Below are 22,895 nucleotides of genomic sequence, written 5' to 3'. Positions count from 1 at the left end.
TGCTGCTACACTCTATAGGCCCAATTCTGACTCTCACTAAGGGTACGTCTACACAGAACGCTTAATTCAAAATAAGTTCTTTTGGATTTTTTTTCCGAAATAGCTTTTTTCGAAATAGTATGTGTACACCACATGGAACCCTCAAAATTAGTCTGAGCCAGGCTTTCCTTATGTGAACATGCTACTTCAAATTAGAACCCCAGGAGGCACTGGGGAGTAATTACTTTGAATGGCCCTGGGGAGGAGCTATTTCAAAATAACAGCAGTGGAGCATCCACACTACCACTATTCCGAAATAGCTCTTTCGGAATAAGCATTATTCCTCGTGGAATGAGGTTTACAGATTTTGAAATAAGCTATCTGTTATTGAAAATGATTTTGAAATAACAGAATTGCTGTGTAGACGCTCACATTGTTATTTTGAAATAACTATGTCATGTAGACATAAGCAAGGGAAGTGTGTTTAATAAGGGTTCTGGCTTGATAATACTGAACTCCCTTGGAGTCTGTTTTGGAAGTAAGCTTATCAAATACCATAAAAGGGAAAGAAAGAGGGATCTTTCACCCAAAGACTTTTGGGTAATGGAGAACGTACCCTCTAGAAAGAGGCTTTCAGGGTAAGTAGCTCCCCTGGGAATGTAGTAATCAACCAGTAATCATTGCTTAGAGTAGCACAGAACAGCTGTAACTCCCAGACAGCATGAATCTCATGAGGAAGGAATGGAGAAAGATGGGACCGAGGATCAGGAATGGTAGTAATTGAAGGGGGAAACTCTTCGTCCTTGGAATTACTCTGAGGGTTTTGTTTAGTTTTATTATTCTAAATCTGTATTTTATTTTCTATTGACTTTTTCCAGAATCCACCGTGGCATATAACCTGCATTGCTCAGAAGAGTGAGGATGTGTTTGGCTGAGTCAGGTGCTATGAAATTGTTTGGTCATAATCCAAAAATTTTACTACAAGTAAACAAAAATAAAGTATTCATATTAAAAGAATGTGGTATTTTCTAATGACTCCAAGGAAAATTAATGGCTATTCTTTTCTCTAGTACCTGTGTCTGTACTTCTTCTCTTTCTAAAATGGCTTGTCATGAGGTGTTGAAATTTTTAGTTCTTAATGTTTTGATGGAACTGTTGAGCTGAGCCTAAAGGGAATATTTTAAAAATATTTTTAATGAGTTCAAAAGTTTATTTTCAAACTCCAGCTGAATACACAAAAAACCATATTCTGGCCTCAATCACACCTAATTTTATAGGCTCTCCCACTTATATCTGAGCCCGAAAAGGTTAGATTTCTAATGTTAAATGTTGGTAAATATCAATTTCACTGTGCTTATGCAAAATGACAAAAACGAATTTTCACTGATAACAATCTAGATTTACAGATAGATCCTCCCCCACTTTTGCGCAACTATGAAAATGTAAATAGATAAAAATCTAGAAAAAGCTCAAAAATAAACATTGTTATTTTCTATGGCAATTATGAAACAGTTAAATTCTGCCAAGCCTACAAGACATTCAAAAAAGCTGAGTTCCTAGAAGTGAACATTATTGCTGGGTACTAATCCAATAACTGAATAAACCAGGAAAGGCAGATTCAAAGTAATGCATAGAAGAAGGAATTCAACATACACAAAGTTGCAATTATGAAGCAACAGAGTTTATTGGGCATAGACAATACTGTCAGTAAATAGCTGAACAGTTCTCATGAGTCCTTGCTAGAATTCCAAGCATGTAGTCTTAACCAAGGTATTTCTTTTCTTCAAGGCTTTTATTAAAAAGCAATTCAGGCAAACACTGACAGTCCAATAAGCAAGCATACCTGTTGATCTACAAGTCCTTACTCCTCGGTAAGTCGATGCTTCTCAGTGATGTTTAAGAGTGCACATGACTGGAGGAAACATGGATTTGTTAGCTTTTCTACTTAAATACAAAACAAAAAGCTGCTCCTGCTATGATAGTTTCCTTTAAAGTAATCCTTATAGCTCTGCCTCACTAATCCTATTCCCTTAAGCCATCTTGCCCTGAAGTTCCAGTGCTCCTGATTTGCTAGAAGGGCATTTTTCTATAAAGCCCTGAAAATCTCCACTCCAGATTTCTGACCAGGACTGTGGAACAGCTAAAGATAAAATGCTCAAACCCTACCAGAAGAACCAACCGTTCCAGGATTTGGCACATGCTGAGACATGGCTTTGGAAGTTTAGTCAGTACTGTGTGGATACTCATGAGGGGCAGGTTCAGGCAGCAATACTGATTGTTATATTCACAATAGCAAGACTGCATTTTGATTCAAAGAATACCCCACAACTGAGGACACCCCGTTGGCCTTCAATTTCTGTTTGATCATTTCTGTATTAGCTGTTTCTTGGCTACTCTGCAATCCTTCTGCCTTTCTTCATATAACTCCCAGAGAACATAGTCCTCCATTGCTCACCACTTCTTCTGTGAACAAATAGAGATCTCCCCTGCCTAGCAGGACCATGCCTGAGGTCTAGGTTAGCCTTTTTATCATCCTCCAGGGCCTAGCCTGTTCTAGTTAACATCCATTGTGTAAAGCTGATAACAATGCTTCAGCTTTGAGGATAATTGCCCCCAATGGCCAGAATGACACTATAGGTCATTCAAAGCTGACTGTGAAGTTGGGATAAAAGGGAAGTAGTCATTTGAAGTCAATGGGACTGATGACTTATGTGCTTAAGTCTTTTCAGGATTGGAGCCTAGGTCTGAGAATGGTCTTAATAATCATCTTCCGCCACCATTTTGTCATGGGAAAAGGGGTTATGATGGGAAGAAAGCACAGAAGAGAACTCACCTATTTTTAACACAAAGATGGATTTGATAGGAAATGAAAAGTATTTTTAAAGGGGAAAGTGATAATAACAGAGAAACTTAAAACACAAGAGGATTTTCAGTAAAGCAATTGTTTGGTTTTAGGAGACAGCAGAGACCAATGGAAAGGTGTTCATAAGGCCTCCTCAATGGTATTTATAGCCTTTCAACTTTTGTAGATGATTATCATATCTTGGTTTAGTAGTTATTCAGTTGATCATACAGAGACGGTAGCAGAGATTCTATGAGAGACCATATTTTTGAAGAAAGTCATACTTCATTGATTTTCTGTCAGAATAGTGAGTGACGGCTTTGTTTATAATCATCAGACCTGTCAGTTGCAGGAGCTTTATGGTATTTTTAGTAGATGGAGTCAGAGCTATAGTCCTTACTCTGGCAAAATCCCCATTGACTGTACTGGGAGTTTTGCCTTCCTAAGAATGCTATCATCAAACACTCTGCATGCACTTAACATTACTTCCATAAGTTTTCCCATTGAAGTCACTGGAAGAAATTGTGCTTAGACTGAAGCATGTGTGTTTTCAGTGTTACCTTAATTAAAAGCCTGAGGGCTGAGAAGTCAATGGAAAGACCCATTCATGTCAACAGACTTTGGGTCAGGCTCTGAATCTTGTCTTCTGGACTAGGGCTAAGAAATGGGTGAAGGAGGCCTCTTGCTATGTGCAAGCAGTCAGGCTATTTTCATTGTACACCAAAGCATGTTGTCTTGAACATAAATGTCTATGCCTATAGTCAGAGAAGAATAGTGCCTCCCTGAGAAGTTTGATGGACCCTATAATTTGTATAAGTGGATACTGGTTTACTGGGTAAAATCCCACCCCCCTGAAACACCGCTGACTACAGTGGAGCCAGGATTCCACCCATAGGCCTAGTCTATACTAGACCAGGCAGGTCGGTTTAAGGTATGCAATTTCAACTACGTAAAACACGTAGCTGGAGTCGACTTACACTGAGCCATGGCGGCATCCACACAGCGGGAGGCCAATAGGAGGGAGCACATGTTCCTGTCAGTTTTACTTACTCCTTGCAGAACAAGGAGTACTGGACCCCCGTGGGGGCTGCCCTGAGCATTCGGTTTAGGGGTCTACATTAGACACACTAAAGAGAATGCTAGAAGATTGACCTCAGGCGGGTTAATCTGCTCACTAGTGTAAACATGCCCATAGTGTATAACTATATATTTTTTAAATAAATATTTATTTACCTATTATTTATAGATATATTTTATTGTATATACTAACACATACCACAGACATATATATTGCATATGCAGCATATACAACAGGTAGTATGTGTGTGTGTTCTGTGAAGGTTACTTTGAGTATTAATGAGATAATCCATATATTGTGTTAGGACATAACTGTATGCAGACAAAGCTCCAGGTACTGCCTTTTTTTTAAATCCTGAAATATGGCTGATATGGTCCACTGCAAAATGAGCCTATATTGGAAATGGCAAAATTGTAATGTAAAATATACTGGGGTCAGTGGGGTGTGATGTTTTTTGCATACATTTTTTCTCCCTTGACCCATGCCATTCTCCTGCACACAGGGAAAAAAGCTTCATCTCACACAGAAATGTGATGTCCTTTACTGCCAGAGGCTGTTGCTGTTTTAAATGAGGAAAAAGCACAATGCATGAAGAAGGAAAATTAAAGCATATTCATTTTGGAAATTAGATATGGTGTCAGGAGACTCTCTGGAAATAGCACAGTTTGAATGGAACACCAGACTACAAGACAGTTCACTGAACTTTTGACCACTATTTATATCATGGAAGCTTTTGAAACAGCAAGATAGCAAAGCATTTTATAGCTGCTTAATAGTGGGTTCTGTTTTTTAGTAGACATTTACTGTATCTTATTTTCAATGTTTATTAGATATGTAAACAAACTATATAGTGTAATTGCATTACTCTGGCATGACTTTAGGATATGGTCCATCCCTCCCTCCTCCCCCGATTTTCTGTTAGAGAGAGGCGTCTCCTGAGATAGCCAATGGACATCTACCACCTACATACCTGACTTATTACATGACGTGGCATGAGCATTTTCTGCTTATTCCTGGAATCACCATCTTAAAGAGTCAACATTCTTCCTAGAACTGGTATTGCTGCTTGCCATCTTGGGAGAATAATATATTTTAAATGGGGCTACTGACTGACTCTATTTCATTCAGGTATCCTAAGTAGTCATTTCTCTCCAATTCTTTATAAATCTCGACATGTCTTTCCACCCAACCCTTTTAACAGCCTCAATCAACATGGCTGTCAATATTCATTTAAATCCTCTTTAACTGCTTCGGTCCCCCTTTGACATACTAGGTACATTGTGCACAATATCTCTTCCATTGTACCCCCTAGTTGCCAGGTTCAGCATGTTGCCTGATTGTGACTGTAATGACATATCAACAAAAAACCATCAGTTAAATGATATGACATGAATGGAAAAGCCTTTTATTATAACTAAAACATTATTATTTTAAGTTTGCAAGGAAATGGTGTTATTTTAATGACTGGACCCAAATAATAGTAATTAACATGAAAATAATTAAGGTAATAATTTTAAAGTAATAGAACCACAAACTGCAAGGGTCACCTCATATGAGAACCTGCCTAGATGCAAGAATTTTGATGTAACTGATTTTCCCCAGAAATTGAGCTTTAGTAATGACTTTCAGAAAAGTCATGGTGACTGCAATGCAAGGCTTGACTAAGGCTGTACCTATGAGTTGGAATATCAACACTATATAGGATCCAAGAAACAGTTAGGTCCGTAATGTTTGCTGTTGCGGAAGAGTTTGAGAGAAAGGAGGTTGTCTCCCAGGTGGTTACCTGAAAGTTCCAAAGATTAAAATGGAGTCATTTTGTACTATCATGCTATCCTCCACTCTCCACTTTACTTTGTTGACATGATCCAGTTGATTGTGTTTAAAACAGTACAACAACAGCACATTCCTTTTAAATTTGACCATAAGATAAGCTTAAACTAGTGGCCATTCATTATGAGGAGACTGGTTTGCTTTACATACAGTACAGTACACCCCTTGAGGGGAAAAATAACAGACACTCCTTCTGCCATAGGAGATGTTTTTCTTCCTTGGATCAGAAGCTCCCTTCCTGTCACTAGCCAGTAACAACCCTTCTGTTCATCCTTATGTCAAAGTCACACAACTGCACTAATAGTGATCTCTGACAATTAGAGATGAGCTGAAATGATTTGGCAAACTTTGTGTACTGCTGAACCTAAGAGTGTGTTCAGATCCTTTCAAGTAGATTGGGTATTTTGCCAACCATCCACTCACCACCTACCCAGTCCTAATGGAGAGATATAGTAGTTAGGACTTTTAGTCCAGCTGGGCCTGGAGGATGGAAGAGAATTAAGTGTGGGAGTTTAGCTATAGATGCATCTTTGTGTCTCAGCAACTGCCACCCTCTTTGCTTCTTGTTCTTGCCTGTGCATTCCAAGTACTGTCAGCAGCCATTTCAGGTTTCCTTTGCCTATGTGATATGTGCCCATTTGGATATCTGTGTCTCTTTCAGTCTATTTACAGCATCTAGCTAGATGAGCTAGACATCCTGAGATCGGGATGTCATGTAAATGACAGAAAGTCAACACACTGAAGTAAATGTTAAAAATAAACAAGATCTCAGTTAAAAATAATCCACCTAGGTTTTAGTTTTCAAGTTGGCTTTTGAATCTTAAGATTTATTATGTTGTCTGTGTCCAGTGAGTGGGGAGTAAGGACTACTGAGGGCTCTGATTGAATTGCTGATTAACCTAAATTATGTAGGTCAATAGCTTGAGATACTTAAGCCAAACTTTGCAAAGTGAGAAGTGATTTTGGATGCCTCAATTTTTAGGAGTCCATTCTGAGACTGACTTAAAATACTCCATTTTTCAGAAAATGCTGAGCATCCAGCTTCTGAAATTCTGGCTGCTTTAATATAATCTCAAGGTGGGCACTTTAAAATGGAGGCACTGGCTCATCACTAAGAGTGATTGACTGGCTGGAATTCAAGTGAAATGGGGTTCAGGAGCTATAAAGAAATGAAAATGCCTAGTCAGGGTTTTGGTCTAGACTGAGACCTGCTTCAGCTTTGGAAGACTAGTCATCCTGAACTTAGCCTGTAAGTCGTCTAGGTCAGGCAGAGGTCTGTTCAAATCTTGAAAAACTCAGTTTAACTTGGATGTCTATCAGAGGCCTCTGCCTATCTGAAAAGAATTTATTTGAAATACCAGAAGTTATATTGTACTAGAAGATTTACCTGGCATTTCTCGAGATCTTAACTGCATTAATTTTTATTTTTTGGAAAATAAAATGAAAATGTTCATGCTTCATTTGAATCATTGTTCTGGGGTGGGGCTGGGGATGAAGAGTTCAGTATGCAGGCTGCCTGGGGGAGAAAGGTCTATCCCAGTGGTCTCACTGAAGCAGTTTGGGGCAAGGTAATAAGCACCTCTCCATGGTTGCTGCAGCTCTAGCAGACACAGCTGGGGGAGGGGTGCATGTCTTCTGGCTAGGGCAGGTACAGGTTCATCTGTCCAGAGTTCTGCAGCCAGAGTGAGAAATGCATCAAACTGTGCACTTTCCCCTCACTCCCTGATGAAGGGGAACAGACAGCAATGTTCCCGTACAAAAAAAATTTTTTGGGGGGGTGGGGACATTACCCTTGCTATAGGGCACCTGGGAAGTGGGAGGCCCAGGGTTGGGATGAGTGAGGGGAGCTCCCAGACAGCTCCTTTCACCTGCCTAGTGATTCTGTCTCTTTTCTGTATGGTTTTATGAAAAACAATCCCATTCCAGGCACATCCCATTATCCTGGCACAACCAAACACTTACCTTGCTTTAAGTTATAAGAGGAAGCTGTATGACAAATTTGGTGGTCTTAGCTCTTACTCTTTAGGAAGAGTTCTTGAACAAACAGACACACAGATAGAACAACTATTTCAGATATTAATTATATGATATATGATATGATATGATATGATATGATATGATATGATATGATATGATATGATATATGATAAATTCCCCCAATATTATAAATGCTCCTGTGACACTTCCTGCATCTTTCCACTTCATGGCATCTTGAGTCTCTGATCCATAGTCCATATCCATCAGAACACTATGTGTGTCAAACATCCAATAATTTTAGCCTATTCTTTACCCAAGTGAGACTCCCAGTCACTACAGATACAAACTTACATTTGTAGCAATGGGATAGGACTGGCAATAAGTGACTGAAATCTAGAGACCAGTAAATTAAAATACCTGTTTGGTAGACATATGGGCTACGTCTACACTGGCCCCTTTTCCAGAAGGGGCATGTTAATTTCAGCTATCGTAATAGGGAAATCCGCGGGGGATTTAAATATCCCCCGCGGCATTTAAATAAAAATGTCCGCCGCTTTTTTCCGGCTTTTAGAAAAGCCGGAAAAGAGCGTCTACACTGGCCCCGATCCTCGGGAAAAAGCGCCCTTTTCCGGAGGATCTTATTCCTACTTCAAAGTAGGAATAAGATCCTCCGGAAAAGGGCGCTTTTTCCGGAGGATCGGGGCCAGTGTAGACGCTCTTTTCCGGCTTTTCTAAAAAGCCGGAAAAAAGCGGCGGACATTTTTATTTAAATGCCGCGGGGGATATTTAAATCCCCCGCGGATTTCCCTATTACGATAGCTGAAATTAACATGCCCCTTCCGGAAAAGGGGACAGTGTAGAAGTAGCCATGTAGTATTGCTGTGCAATTCTTAGCAACAAAATATCCCCATGAAGAGTGATTTCATTGACACTAATGCCTTTGGGCAAGAGGACTGTACACTTTCACAACTAAGATTGTAAAACCCTAGGCCAGAATCCTGGCAATTAAATAAGACAGAAAGGGACATGGTCACATCATTTGCAGCTGAGATTTTGCAAGCACATGCCACACACATTTACTTCTAGTAAATGTGAAAAGTAAACATTAATTTTAACTCTTACACAAGTCTATATAAGTGCCTCATTTTTCTGACAACAGTGTCTCAAACACAGCCAGATTTCAAGTGGCTTAGAACCAGAAGTTAAAATGTCCTAAAATTTCCCAATTCCTGCCAGCTTCTACCTTCTAAACTCCTCAGATTTAGAAATTAAAGGTCCAGTGGCTTGATCACACCCTTTCCCTTGTTCTGTCAGTTACACTCTAAGGCTGTGTCTACATTGGCACCCCTTTCCGGAAAAGGGATGCTAATGTAGCACTTCGGAATAGCAAAATCCATGGGGGATTTAAATATCCCCCGCGATATTTGCATTAACATGGCTGCCGCTTTTTTCCGGCATGGGGATAAGCCGGAGAAAAGCACCAGTCTAGACGTGATGCTCAGGAAAATAAGCCCTTTTCCGGAGGATCTCTTATTCCTACTTCAAAGTAGGAATAAGAGATCCTCCGGAAAAGGGCTTATTTTCCTGAGCATCACGTCTAGACTGGTGCTTTTCTCCAGCTTATCTCCAAGACAGAAAAAAGCGGCAGTCATGTTAATGCAAATACCAGAAGTTAAAGTTAAATACCAGATTTTGCTATTCCGAAGTGCTACATTAGCATCCCTTTTCCGGAAGGGATGCCAGTGTAGACACAGCCTAAGGGTATGTCTACACTACCACCTTAGTTCGAACTAGGGTGGTTAATGTAGTCATACAAACTTGCAAATGAAGCCCGGGATTTGAATTTCCCGGGCTTCATTTGCATGTTGCCGGGCGCCGCCATTTTTAAACGTCTGCTAGTTCGGACTCCGTGCCCGTGGCTACACGCGGCACGAACTAGGTAGTTCGGACTAGGCTTCCTATTCTAGGAGTACAGGTAGTTCAGAATAGGAAGCCTAATCCGAATTACCTAGTCTGTGCCGCGTATAGCCGCAGGCATGGAGTTCGGACTAGCCGGCATTTAAAAATGGCGGCGCCCAGCAACATGCAAATGAAGCCCGGGAAATTCAAATCCCGGGCTTCATTTGCAAGTTCGTATAACTACATTAACCACCCTAGTTCGAACTAGGGTGGTAGTGTAGACATACCCTAACACTTGGGGGAGGGGCAGAAACAATACCTTGTGACCCTAATGTGTGACCATTTTCACAGTGGAAGTAACATATGATGAATATACACAGCAAACACAATTCATGAACAATCCAGAGTCTGAAATGTGTTTTAGTAGAACATTGATCTACTAATTCTTGTTACACACACACTTGTATAAAGAAAATCAATTCCAGAATAATTTGCAAACAGGAGAAAAAGGTGAAATTTGTCAAATCATTTTAACAAATAACATTAACAGTTTGTTCAGCTCTACTCAGGTATCAGACAGGTCCAGTGACCCAGTTATTTTTTATAATGACTATTTGTTGTGGTAGTGGAGTTTTTTAGCTCCATCCCATATATATTGTTGGGACCATTGTTTAGCTTTGATATGTTCTAAGGCTGTATTCAGGTTACATTCTGACATTACAATGATATTTTCAATAACAAATCAATTATTTATCTCATGACAAGTTAGAATATATGAGGAAGCCTGACAATGTTCTTATATCTCCAATTCACCTTATTGTACTATCATCCTTAAGAACCAAATGACTGTAGTGTTATAAAAAGGTGTTGTCATAGTTAAGGGGATTATAATGGAGCTTAATAAACCAGGAAGTTTAGATAGAGAACCCTAATATTGGAGTGTTATAAAGCTATGGATTGTCTGCCACAGTGGATATTTGTATCCACATTCATTGACCTTAGAGTAGTAAGGGAGACAGATCAAAAATCTCACCTTCTCGCTTGCTTCAGATTGCCACAGAACTGAGCAAGTCTGTTCAGAATGCACCAAAATGTCATTGTATCAACTCTGTCCTCACAAAGACCTCTGCTTATTTGTCCATGGTTGTTTTTTAATGCCAGTGAAGCCATTGTGACTGCATTATTTTCCTATAGGAATGACACCTGGGCACACATTTTACCTATTACTCCAGCGATATCATCCAAAGGGAGTTTTGAACCTCTTGATATTAAAGAGATTTCTTGTTGAAGGGGGCCATCTACCTTATTGGGTGTAAATAGCATCTAGGATAAAGTGAATAGGACCCCATTTTGCAACTCAGACTTTCATGATACCTTCTGGTTGGTGGGTTGTGCTACCCCTAAATACAAAACTATTCCATTCCCCAACATGATGAGTTGGGAAGATAAGGATGCAAGGAGCTCCTCTCTCCATTTCTCAAACCTAGCACACCCCATGCAGGGGTCATACCCCAGTGTTTTGGGAGAGATGATGACAGCGTGATCCCCCCGTATACCGGTCCCAAGATGGAAGCCACTTCAAAAGAGTCTGGGAGAGAAGGTGGAGCCTGGGCAGCCTGGCACAATGGAGAGAGCAGATTGCACCATTCCAAGGGACAGTGTAGCCTAACCATTGTGTCTGTGACACCCCAAAGCAGGGGCCATACTGCAAAGGACACTCTGGTTCACCCTTGTTTCAGAAACAAACATGCCTCCAGTGCCTCAACTCAGGGAAAAGATGGCCCACGCAGACATTGTATTCTTTTCTAACAAAACAAAGCCCCCACAGAACATGACTTATAATAAGTTACAGGGACAATTTATTCTGTCTCTCCATGGATTAGAGAGGTGGTACTTGGAGCAGCTTGTTAAACAGAAGTGCTTGGCCCTTGGCCTTTCACTGCTGTTTAATGATCCACTCTTCATGTGCCACCTCTCTAATCTGCAGAGAGATAGGTACAAATTGCATCTATAATGTTCTATTACTTAACAGTATAATGTATTATAAATCATAAAATGGTATCCCTGCCTTGTAATTGGTGAAATGTGTTGCATGAGAAATCTCCTAATACAATGTAGAGTGGTTGCTCTTATACATAACTACCTCTCTGGATCAAACCAATTCAGGCCAGAAGTGGTGAGGGGAGAGTTAGAGGTTTTTTAATTAAAAAAAGCAAAAATATGACTTAGAATGGGTTTATAGGCCCCTCATTGGCTTTATAGGCCCCTGGCCTCAAACTGATGTTTAATAACCCACTATTTGCTTGGAACTCTCTTTCACTGAAGCAAGAATTGATCTCTGACATATAGAGCACGTACCTGAGATTACATGCTCAATATACATATATAACACACATACATAACCCATGTTAACTCCATGTTTGTGCACGTAGCTCTATGAAAAGAAACATTAGTCTATATATATATAGGTTGATGTTTCTTTTCATAGAGCTACATGCACAAACATGGAGTTAACATGTTAACATATATATATATATATAAAACTATGTATGGCAAAGCTCTGGCTATTCCCCATGGGTCTTGCAATACTGGCAGATAGTGTTAGCCTCAGAGCCTCGCTGTGGCCCTCCACACGACCTCTTTCTCTTTACTATAGACAGGAGCCACAGCCTACTGAGCCATACTCATCACAGGCTAGTTCACAAGTTTGGGGTGATATCCTGTCTGGAGTCCGGATCTTCCTTCTCGAGGCAGAGGTTGAGATGCTGTGGGGAGATTAGGAACCCAGGTCTACCCACAATGAATTCTGACCCAGGGACCTTAAGGAAGTGGCATCAGGCAGGATTACTGCCACTCTCAATCTGGACCACTTCCCTGGACCACTTCCCTAAACGATCCCTCCTAGCACCTTCCCTTTTGCACCTTCTTGTCAATCCTCTGCCCACACCCACACAGAACTTCCTCCTTCCTGTCCTTCACTCTTTCCCTTCCTCCTTACTTGCTTGGGCGGAGCCATTTTAAAGCAGCATCACATAGCATCTGCAGTTGTTTAATTAGCCTGTGGCTGGCTTCTAGCAAGTTCCAGTTGACCTCTGGTGCCTGCTTGATGGTGCTGGATTCAGGCTTGGCCTTCTTTTACTTAGGTGTTTACCCAAGCTCCAGCATGTAGTGAATGGCAGACAGCTGGTCTGGGTCTGTGACTATCGTTCTCCCACCCATGCACACAGGTGTAGCACATGTATATCTATATATCATTCCCTGAGTCACACAGCACAGATATAAAACCTATTTACACTGCAGGAATATCACAACTGTCCTAACTACACAAACACTATCCAAGGCTTTTTTCCTCTGTCATAAAAAAATCCTGCTGGAGACCCAACTTAGCCAAGTTGGTCTTGAAAATGCAAATATCCTTCTGCATCGTATATCCTGTTCCTGTAATGTATTGCTGTGTTTTAGTTATGTATGGGTAATGATTTTGTGGTAAGGCTGTAATGAGTATCCAGAGCACATGGATAGATGACCTATTTTTAGTGACTGCATAAATCTACCTTCTTAACTGAAAGCAAGGTCTTATCATGGAAAACATTAGCCAACCTTTGTAATAGACTGTGCTACCAGCCACAACTATAATAGTGGAGAGATTATGGTTCTGCAATGTGTGGTGTAGACATGGGAATTCACCCTCCTAAACCATGGATGTTGCAAGGAATTCTCCCAGCTCTCAGGTTCTCTGCATTTGGAGCCTTATTACTACTGTTTCCTTATCTGAGGGTCTTCTTTTACCCAGGACTCTACAAGGGCAATAATCCCGACATACTCAGCATTCATTCTCCCTGGTCTTTATAGATTTGCAGGTGGTATGTGGGGTGAAAGAAACTTTTCTCCGTCTCCCTGCCTGAAGACACCTACCCAAGATTTGGGATTGTTTCTGTTGTTGTTATTATTTTTTTTGCATACAGTAGCATCTAAAATTTCTAAGAAGGGCTAGAGCTTCACTGTGCTATGTACTAAACCAACTCCTAGAGAGAGACCATCCTAGTCCAAAAAGAGTTTACAATCTAAACAGACAAGACAATCAAAAGATAGGAGGGGCAATGGAAGGAAAGTAACCTGCCCAAGGTCATACAGCAGGTCAGTGGCCAAATGGGGAAAAGAAACCAGATCTCCTGTCCCTCAAGTCAGTGCCACCTATGTATAGTTAATGCAACACATGGGGGCTTCCATATCAATTTGTAAGGGAACTGATCTGCTTGCAGGAAGGAGGGAAGATGTCATAGATCAGATGTCAGCTGACATTTGTCTCTATGTCTAATCTCCCCATCTAAGACCGTGGTGTCCAACACACTAGCCACTAGCCACATGTGGCTATTTGGTTGGGTGAGTGTGGCTAGTTGGCTTGAACAACGTGGCTATTTGGCTGATTGAGTGTGTCTAGAACACTATAGCAGTAGCCACTATAGTGAACTGGTTGGACACCATGAATCTATGGGCTTTTCATAGTACTTATCATCATGGTGTCAAAGTTCTGCTACCTATGAAAAGTAATTCTCTCTAGTGACAAATATTAGACATACAATGTGACATTCCTAAATCATTCTGAGTTAGAAATAGAGGAGTTTCCACATGCTAACAAACCAGTTCTTTGTCCCCACAGTGGCCAGTGATAGCTACTCTTTTGGGGAAGTCTTAAAACAGCTATCATGATCAAAACTGTGCAATGCTATATCAGAGAGGGAAATTTCTTCCTAACCCCAGTTAATAATCACTCTGTGCCCTGAAGCATAAATGCTGATAGCCCATGCAATTTTATCATAGTATGTGTAATTATAGATGCTTTTCTTATCCATATAGCTCTCCTACAATTAAAAAAAACCAAAAATCTCATATGTGATTTTAAAAATGTACAGGATAAAGAATGTCTTTTGACACTGGAGGGGAAGACTTCTCAAGGAAGCCAGTATAAAATCAAAGGCTTAAGAAAAGTAGTTGATTCCATGATTTTAGGCTTCACTCACAATATTTGCTCTTGGTATGGAATCATATTTTGCACCTATTAAAATTAATGTTCTGTAAAGTCTCAGTCTATTTTTCTTTCCTATGCTCTTCACTGTATATTCCATTCAGAAGGTGGGAAGTGACCACATCAGCTCTCTTGTTCCCCTCACGTCTTACATAAGGGAATAGCTGATGCTGTGGAAAGGTGTATATATTACGGATTGGGGAATACTCTCATACCTGTGTAAGCAATGCTTCTAGTACAGCCAGCTGGAATAGGAAATGAATCCTGGGTGTGATTATGTCCATTCTGTTGCTTAGACCTGTTAGGTATTCAACTGTTGTTATGTAAATACAGTTCACACTGGAATGGGAAAGAAATCCTGGGTGTGGTTATGTTAATACAGTTCTCTCAGTTGCTTAGGCCTGCTAGATATTCAGTTGTTAGAATGGTATTTTGCCTATTGTAACCAAGTTGACTGTTGTGGGGGTCACAAACCACATTAGCCCTAAATGTAGGAATTGTAAAATATAACCACCAATGCTTGCAGTTATTGGGAATGACTATGTTTAATTCAATTCAAAGGAGAGCCACTGCCATTGTAAAGAATCTTGGATGGACAAGGCTTTTTCTTTCAAACTCTGTGAAGACAACTGGGGGGGAGGGCATAGCTCTGAACTAGCAGGCTACATGTCCTCCAGGCATAAGCTGTAAGATTGGTTCAACCTGTTTCTCTCCCCCCCCCTCCCCCGCCCCATTCTAATGATAGGACTAAAACTGACTCCATAAGGAGTCTTTTTATTATTTTAAAATGCAGGCCAAGAGCTAAAATCACTGAGAAGCTGAAATCACAGAGAGCTGAAATCATTAGGTTTTGCCTAGGGCCTAATCCCTCACGAGTCTGGCTGGCAGGATCAGTGGCTGGTGGGAACAAAAACAGGTGGCTGGTGGGAGCAGTGCTAGGTGGCCAGCAGGGTGGCTGGCAGGAGTGGTCAGCAAATGGCCGGCGGGAGCAGTGGCAGGCAGCCACCAGCAGGAGCAACACGTAGGTGGCATTGCTACATACTCAATGAGTGGAGACATCATATCGGTGTACCTATGGACTCTGGATCTGCACTGACTAGACAGAGCCATGAACAGAGTGTTTAAAGTGTGGGGAAACCACACTATATGAGTTGGGGGTTGGACTAAAGTTCTTTAAGCAAAAGACTCTGCGGATGGCATCTTGCTTATGGGGTTTCTTTGATTATGTTATGGGTTTTCTTTGTTTATGAGTATTCTTGCAGGTTGATGGTAGATTACTGTTATTAAACAGACTACTTCTGTCTCTGACTCGATGCTTGCAAGAGGGGAAGAATTGCCTCTAAAGGGGCCCAATGGGTAGGTTGGAATTTTCCCAGTTTACTGGGTGGGGGCTCAAGCCAGTTTGGTTATCTTGTTGAAAGAACCTCCCTAGATACTGAACCCAGCCCTTCTGGATGCTGACTGCTACTGGCAGGCAGGTTACATCTGCTTGCATATTCAGAAGACAAGCTTGAAGAGCAAGGAGCGGTCTAATGGGACTCAGCTCTGTTTCATGTTAGTGCTGATGCACCATATCCTGTCTTTTCACCCCAAAAGTCTCCCATTGGCATTACCTGCCTTTATGGCTGAGATTATTAGGGAGGACCACTGGGGTGTTGTATAGTACATCAGGAGTAGAATGCAGCTGGCAGCAGCATGCAGCTGGAAGTAGGCCCTAACATCTCCAACCAGCTGCTGAAATTTAAAGGGTCAAAAGAAAGTTATGATGTGGGCTAATGCCTTTACAAAATAAAGGCCACTGTGATCATTATGAGCTTTGTCTTGATCTTTTCTCTTTCTAGCACAGCAAATATTACCCTTTTCTATCAGGAGATTGCCCTATGTCTATGCTACAGTTACACCTGTGGCTGGCTAATACCACTCAGACTCTTTGGCCTGGGCTTGTGGGGCTGTTTAATTGAGGTGTAGACATACCTAGCTAAGTAGACTTTGGGCAAATATATTGTAGCTGAGCTTTGCTGATCTCTTTCTAAACCGTTTTTACTCTAGAAATCCAAATGGAAATGTACAGTCAGACTTTCTCCCTGGATTTTTTAATCTTGGCTAAGACTGATTCCCAGTGGGAAAAATCCTTTCTTGTGGTATTTCTGGATACCTGTTTTCAATTTTTGATCCAAACAAGTATAACTTTTTTTTATTATTTTAAATTTGCCAAACTCTCCTGGACCTCATGGAAGATTTGTCTTCACTTTGATGTGAGGTTTGAGTGAAGGAACAAATTGGTTCTCATTTCAATGGAACTGTTCTGCTTGTTCCTTGCGATATCTCAGTGTGTCAATAAATAAAATTAAGGTGCTGATTTTGCTGTCCTTTTGCATCCACAATTCCTAGTGAAGTCTTGGGAAAGCAATATATTGCAAAGAGAAGAAGGATGGTCTGTGTGATAATGAGCATGTCGTTTAATCTCTCCGTGGCTCGGTTCCCCAATAGTAAAATGTGGATAATAACACTTTGTTTGTCTACCTCTGCTGTAAATTCTTTGTGTGGGGACTATTTCTTACCATGTGTATGTACAACACATAGCACAATGGGCACTATGCTCAGTTAAGGCCTTTTGATAGTACTATAATAAAAATTATAGGGCTCCTATGATAGTTTGTTTTATTTGTAAATAATCTCTAGCATGATTATGTTTCCATTTTCAACTGACGTAGTCATATTTGGTTTTAATTTGTATTAAATCGAGGGAAGTAAATTTTCAAAAATGATGCCAGCTCCTGCATTTCAGTTTCAAGATGCCAATTTCTGTTGGATTTTATTTTTTAAAAATATATTTCTGCAAGAAAAGAAAGGTACCCTTAAAATTATCAGTACATTGTATTTTTTTTCCTGGCACTCTTCACCCAGCAAACCTAACAGAATGCTGCCAAGACATTTTTCATACTAATTGGGTAAGATTTTTTTAAAATAATTTTAATCAGGATTGTTTATATTGGAAATAAGTCACCAGAATTTCTGTCCTGATTAAATCTGTGTTTATCATTGGATATCCAAACTGATTTGTTATTTTAAAGTTCTTCCTAGACTGCTCTTCTTCTGTCATATGGCTGGGGTAGAGCAGGAGCTACACTTTCACCTAAAGTTGATCAAATCAAATGGCTACATCAGGAGTAGCAGAATTTATCACAGTAATACCTCCTTCAGATTTATAAATTGGATAGTAGGCCAGTGATATGTGTAATGGTCTATCATGAGGGAATCACACTCACACAAGAGGAATCCTGTGATTTTCCATTGCATCTACCATGGCTGGTTCGAATGTGGTTCGGAGCTGACCAAGATGCCAGTGGAAGGTCAAACCCAGGAACCTTCTGTGTGGGATCTGGCACAAGGCACTTATTTTTTAAGTCTTGTTTAGCTCAATCTGCTTCCCAAGCCTCCTTCTGATCATAGCCTGATTGTATGAAGCTAAATGAACGTTCCCAGAACAGCTTGCAGGACTAAATGTGTTGCATAGGGAAATTGTCAAGGTCTTGGTGAATAGGGAGACATCTGTTTTCCTGGATACACTGTGCTTCATGGAAAGTTGAAGAAGTTTGGTGTAACAGTGGGGGAGTGATCTTAGACAGACTTAAGGATTTCTTTGATGCACTGCCTCATTGTGTATCCTCTAGTTGTGTGTGTCAGCAACTGCTCCACACCAGTGCTTAATATTCAGCTACTGACCATACAAGTGCTGTTTCAGATGCTCTCAGCACTGATGCCAAGGATGTACCTGCTAGTTTCTGGTTTATATGGGCTCTCATTTTTATCTTTGTATCAACCTTCTCAAGATGATCATGGAAGAAGAAGGTGCAGTCGAGTTTCACTCTGAGATGTGTTGGAGTGTAATTATATTGCACATTATTATCCCAGAAAGCTACTTTTAGTGTCCTATGGGCACTCTTTTATCAAGATGAAATGCACTGACTATTGTTCTTCCAGGGTTTAGTTTGAGCCTCCATTTCCAGAAATATTGTTCCATATTTTGTAGGTGCTTTCTCAATGCCATGCAGGTTTGGTGTTTGGATTGTTATAGTAAAATCATCTACATATCCTCATTTTTTATTTATATGGAGGCATGTCACTTATGAAAATATTAAAAAAGAGTTGCCACAAGTACAGAGCTTTGGGGTAGCCCATTGTTTATGATACAGGATGTGTTGATTTTATTACCCAGGTATACCCGCAGGTGGGTCCTCCAGGATTGGGGGTTTGGCTCAGGGCTAACAACCCTGACCTAGAAAAAGCTTTTGTTATGGAAACAGCAACAAAGAATTCCTTCTCAACCATGTATGATGGCCTTCCACATTCACTTACAGTGACTTGTATGACTTCCTGAGAGGCTGGCCAGAGACAGACAGAAGTGGAGGACCTTTGTTGCTGCCCTATACGCCAGTGGGCATGAAGGACAATGATGATGATACCCGCAGGTGTCTGAAACTCACCATGAGCCACAGCAGGCAAAGTGTTTGGTAGCAAGGTATAATTTTAGCCCATTTCAGCATCAGGCCCTTCATCCATACAGTAACATATGCAGATGACAGGTCAACAAATACTGTCCCAGGGTATGTCTACACTACCCTCCTAGTTCGAACTAGGAGGGTAATGTATGCATACCGCACTTGCTAATGAAGCCCGGGATTTGAATTTCCCGGGCTTCATTAGCATAAGCGGGGAGCCGCCATTTTTAAATCCCCGCTGCTTCGAACCCCGTGTAGCGCGGCTACACGGGGCTCGAACTAGGTAGTTCGGACTAGGGTGCCTATTCCGAACTACCGGTACACCTCGTTTCACGAGGAGTAACGGTAGTTCGGAATAGGCACCCTAGTCCGAACTACCTAGTTCGAGCCCCGTGTAGCCGCGCTACACGGGGTTCGAAGCAGCGGGGATTTAAAAATGGCGGCTCCCCGCTTATGCTAATGAAGCCCGGGAAATTCAAATCCCGGGCTTCATTAGCAAGTGCGGTATGCATACATTACCCCGCTAGTTCGAACTAGCGGGGTAGTGTAGACATACCCCCAGTCCTTTAGGGTATTTTGATATCCAGACCCAATGTGAGTTGAGAGTGCCAGAACTTGGTCACAACAGCTACGTTTTGGTCTGAAGCCTGCAGGTTTGACAGGAACAATTGGCTCCGTAAAAGGGCGTATTCTTCTGATGATGTTATGTTCAACAAAGGGATAAGCTGTGCATAGGAGAGAAGTTGGCCTATAGCTTCTGGCTTCATCGGGGGCTTTATATGCTTTGGAATGGCAAAGCCAACCCGCAGGGCCTCCTGAACTGCGCTGCACTATCTCTCCTTGGCATCTCTTAGCACCGCCCCGAATGCTCAAGGAGCAATTTGAAGGGCCTGTGGCTTCGACGGCTGCCATTGATCAACCCTTTTGAATCATCATTCCCCAGGACAATTACGCTTTTTGCCCTGCTCCTGTGCATACTTAAATTTAGGCATGACAGGTGCGTTTTTTAAAGAAGCTAAAGGGCTCAGATCTTCAAAGGTGTTTACGTGCCTAACTCCCATTTGGCTCTCAATAGGAGCGAGGCATTTGGATACCTTTGAGGCTCTGTGCCTATGTGACTTGGAAGCATTAGTGATTGGAGATTTGTGGTGCTCTTGCTCCTAAATCACTTAATTGTCAAGTTTCTTAAGGTTTCAACATGTAAATGTACAAAATTTGAATTTCTTGAGATTTCTCCCACACTGAAGACTCTTGCTACAGTTTACAGACTGTCTTCTCTATATAATAAATATCCAACCCCCTTTATCTCTACACCAAAGCAGAGAAATAGTGAGCCTCACCAAGAGGAATTATACCACTTGCAGTGACAAAGGAATGGGTATAATTAGAATTCACTGAGGGAATGAGCATTTTGTTAATCAGCATCATATGATACATTTGTAAAAATGTCTGCCTACCAGGTGGGAATCTTATATTTCTGACAGTCTGCACTCAGTCTTAAATCAATGCAACAGAATTGCTCTTTTTCTGCTTTATAAAAACTTGCTTTCACCTTTTGATAAACAGTACCCCGATGAGCAGTAGAATGATTCACATGCCTACCTTTCTCTGCATGAAGGCAGTATTTTGAGGGTGATGTAAAGCAGATTCATTTTGTCTAATATTTCTGTATGCATGTCTGTATGAAAATAGGTTGTAATGATTTTGAGAATTAAAGGTGTGGACAGAAATTAAACACGGTTTGAATACCTGCACTGAGCACAGCTTTCTCTGACATGGCAAGACCTCTCCAAGGCATGCTATTTTAACCTGGTGCAGAGTGCACAATTACAGTAAATCCTGGAGCAAGTTATACAATTTCCCGATAGTAGTCTGCCTATTGAAGTTTCAAATAAACTCAGAGTAGCCTGAAATATTTGGATATTCCAGACTATATCTCCTTTGTGTGTAGAAAGTTGATGGCAGGGCAGCATCCTGCACTCTGACTCCTTGTAAAAGTTTAAATTGCTGCCCTGCTGAGTTGAGTGAATGTTAATTATTTTGCCTTTCACAATATGTCCAGACTACTTATTAAAAAACAAAACAAAGGGAAAAAAACCCTGAAGACACTACTTTTGCATGCCAAATAAAATATATTTGCATTCAGCAAAACAAATACAACACTGGCATGTTTTGTGTGTGCACTATTAATGCAATACTTAATTTGATTTTATAGACTTTTTATTTTAGTTTTACCTTGCTTGTATAAAAATTCCTGGCATCTCCAGGAAAAGCTCACTTCAGAATGGCATGCCAGGTTAGCTGCAATGCATAAAACTTGTATATTTCTCTAAGCACTGGATAACATGTCACCAAAACCAAAGATTGTCTTGAGATTGTGACTCTATGTGAAATGAACTGAGCTGCTTACAATAAATGAGGAGGATTTTTCACTGTACCCACATCACGGTGGACTTTTGTATTGCACACAGTTAAAGGAGAGCAAAGCTGTAAATGATGGAACAACAAACAAAAAGGCTGTGTATTTAATTGCAGAATCCCAAAATCTTTGATGACTGTACTGAAAGTACAGATGTTTTTTAGATAGCCAATATCTAATAAATAGTAATAGTTCTTTAATGACAATATTAATTCACATTCACTTGTGATTGGCAGTATAGTTCTAGATGGGCCACTCATTATGCTGCTCTTATAGAATGAAGAGCTATATGTGGGAAATAGTGATATTTCATAGGGCTCATGCAACACAATATCAGCTTGTCACTCTGCTAGCAGATGAACCAAGCTTGTGAGAAACAATAGCTTAGAAGAGGGGATGGACAAACTACAGTAAGAAAACAAGAACCAGAATGAACAATCAAGAGCTCTGTCCACCTCTAGATTTGTACATTTCTCAAGCTAGGATAGACTGTGTATTAAAATGCGTACTTGAGAATGCATCAGACAAGAAAGAACAAGACTAAATTTCCATAGAGAGTGTGTATCTATCTAAAACAGTCTGAATCTGAATGCAACAGGGCCAGTCTGCAAAGAGAATGTCTCTCTAGTTTAAGGTGCAGGAAAAAAGTCATGATACAATTTATATACACGGTGTGCAGCAAGTTAAGACGAAGAGAAATAATGCGAGTCTCCTAAAGAGCTTCAATTTGTTTTGTTTTTTAAATTTTCAGATAAGTACATCCTTCTCCATAATAGGAAAGTACGGTTAGTTTATTCCTTCTAGATATTCAGTCCAAGTGTAGATGAAAGTCTGACATGGTTCTCACTTCATCCAAAACTGGTTCTTTCATGTTGAATCTCTTCTGAAATTTAAAAACATTAAAATATGAATGGAAGCCAGGGTATGTCTACACTACCCTCCTAGTTCGAACTAGGAGGGTAATCTAGGCATACCGCACTTGCAAATGAAGCCCGGGATTTGAATTTCCCGGGCTTCATTTGCATAAGCGGGGAGCCGCCATTTTTAAAACCCCGCTGGTTCGAACCCCGTGCAGCGTGGCTACACGGGGCTCGAACTAGGTAGTTCGGACTAGGCTTCCTACTCCGAACTACCGGTACACCGGTACACCTCTGGTTCCACGAGGTGTACCGGTAGTTCGGAGTAGGAAGCCTAGTCCGAACTACCTAGTTCAAGCCCCGTGTAGCCACGCTGCACGGGGTTTGAACCAGCGGGGTTTTAAAAATGGCGGCTCCCCGCTTATGCAAATGAAGCCCGGGAAATTCAAATCCCGGGCTTCATTTGCAAGTGCGGTATGCCTACAT

Source organism: Pelodiscus sinensis, chromosome 3, assembly GCF_049634645.1.
Source record: "Pelodiscus sinensis isolate JC-2024 chromosome 3, ASM4963464v1, whole genome shotgun sequence".
Lineage (NCBI taxonomy): Eukaryota > Metazoa > Chordata > Testudines > Trionychidae > Pelodiscus > Pelodiscus sinensis.
This window is presented reverse-complemented; position numbering follows the sequence as displayed.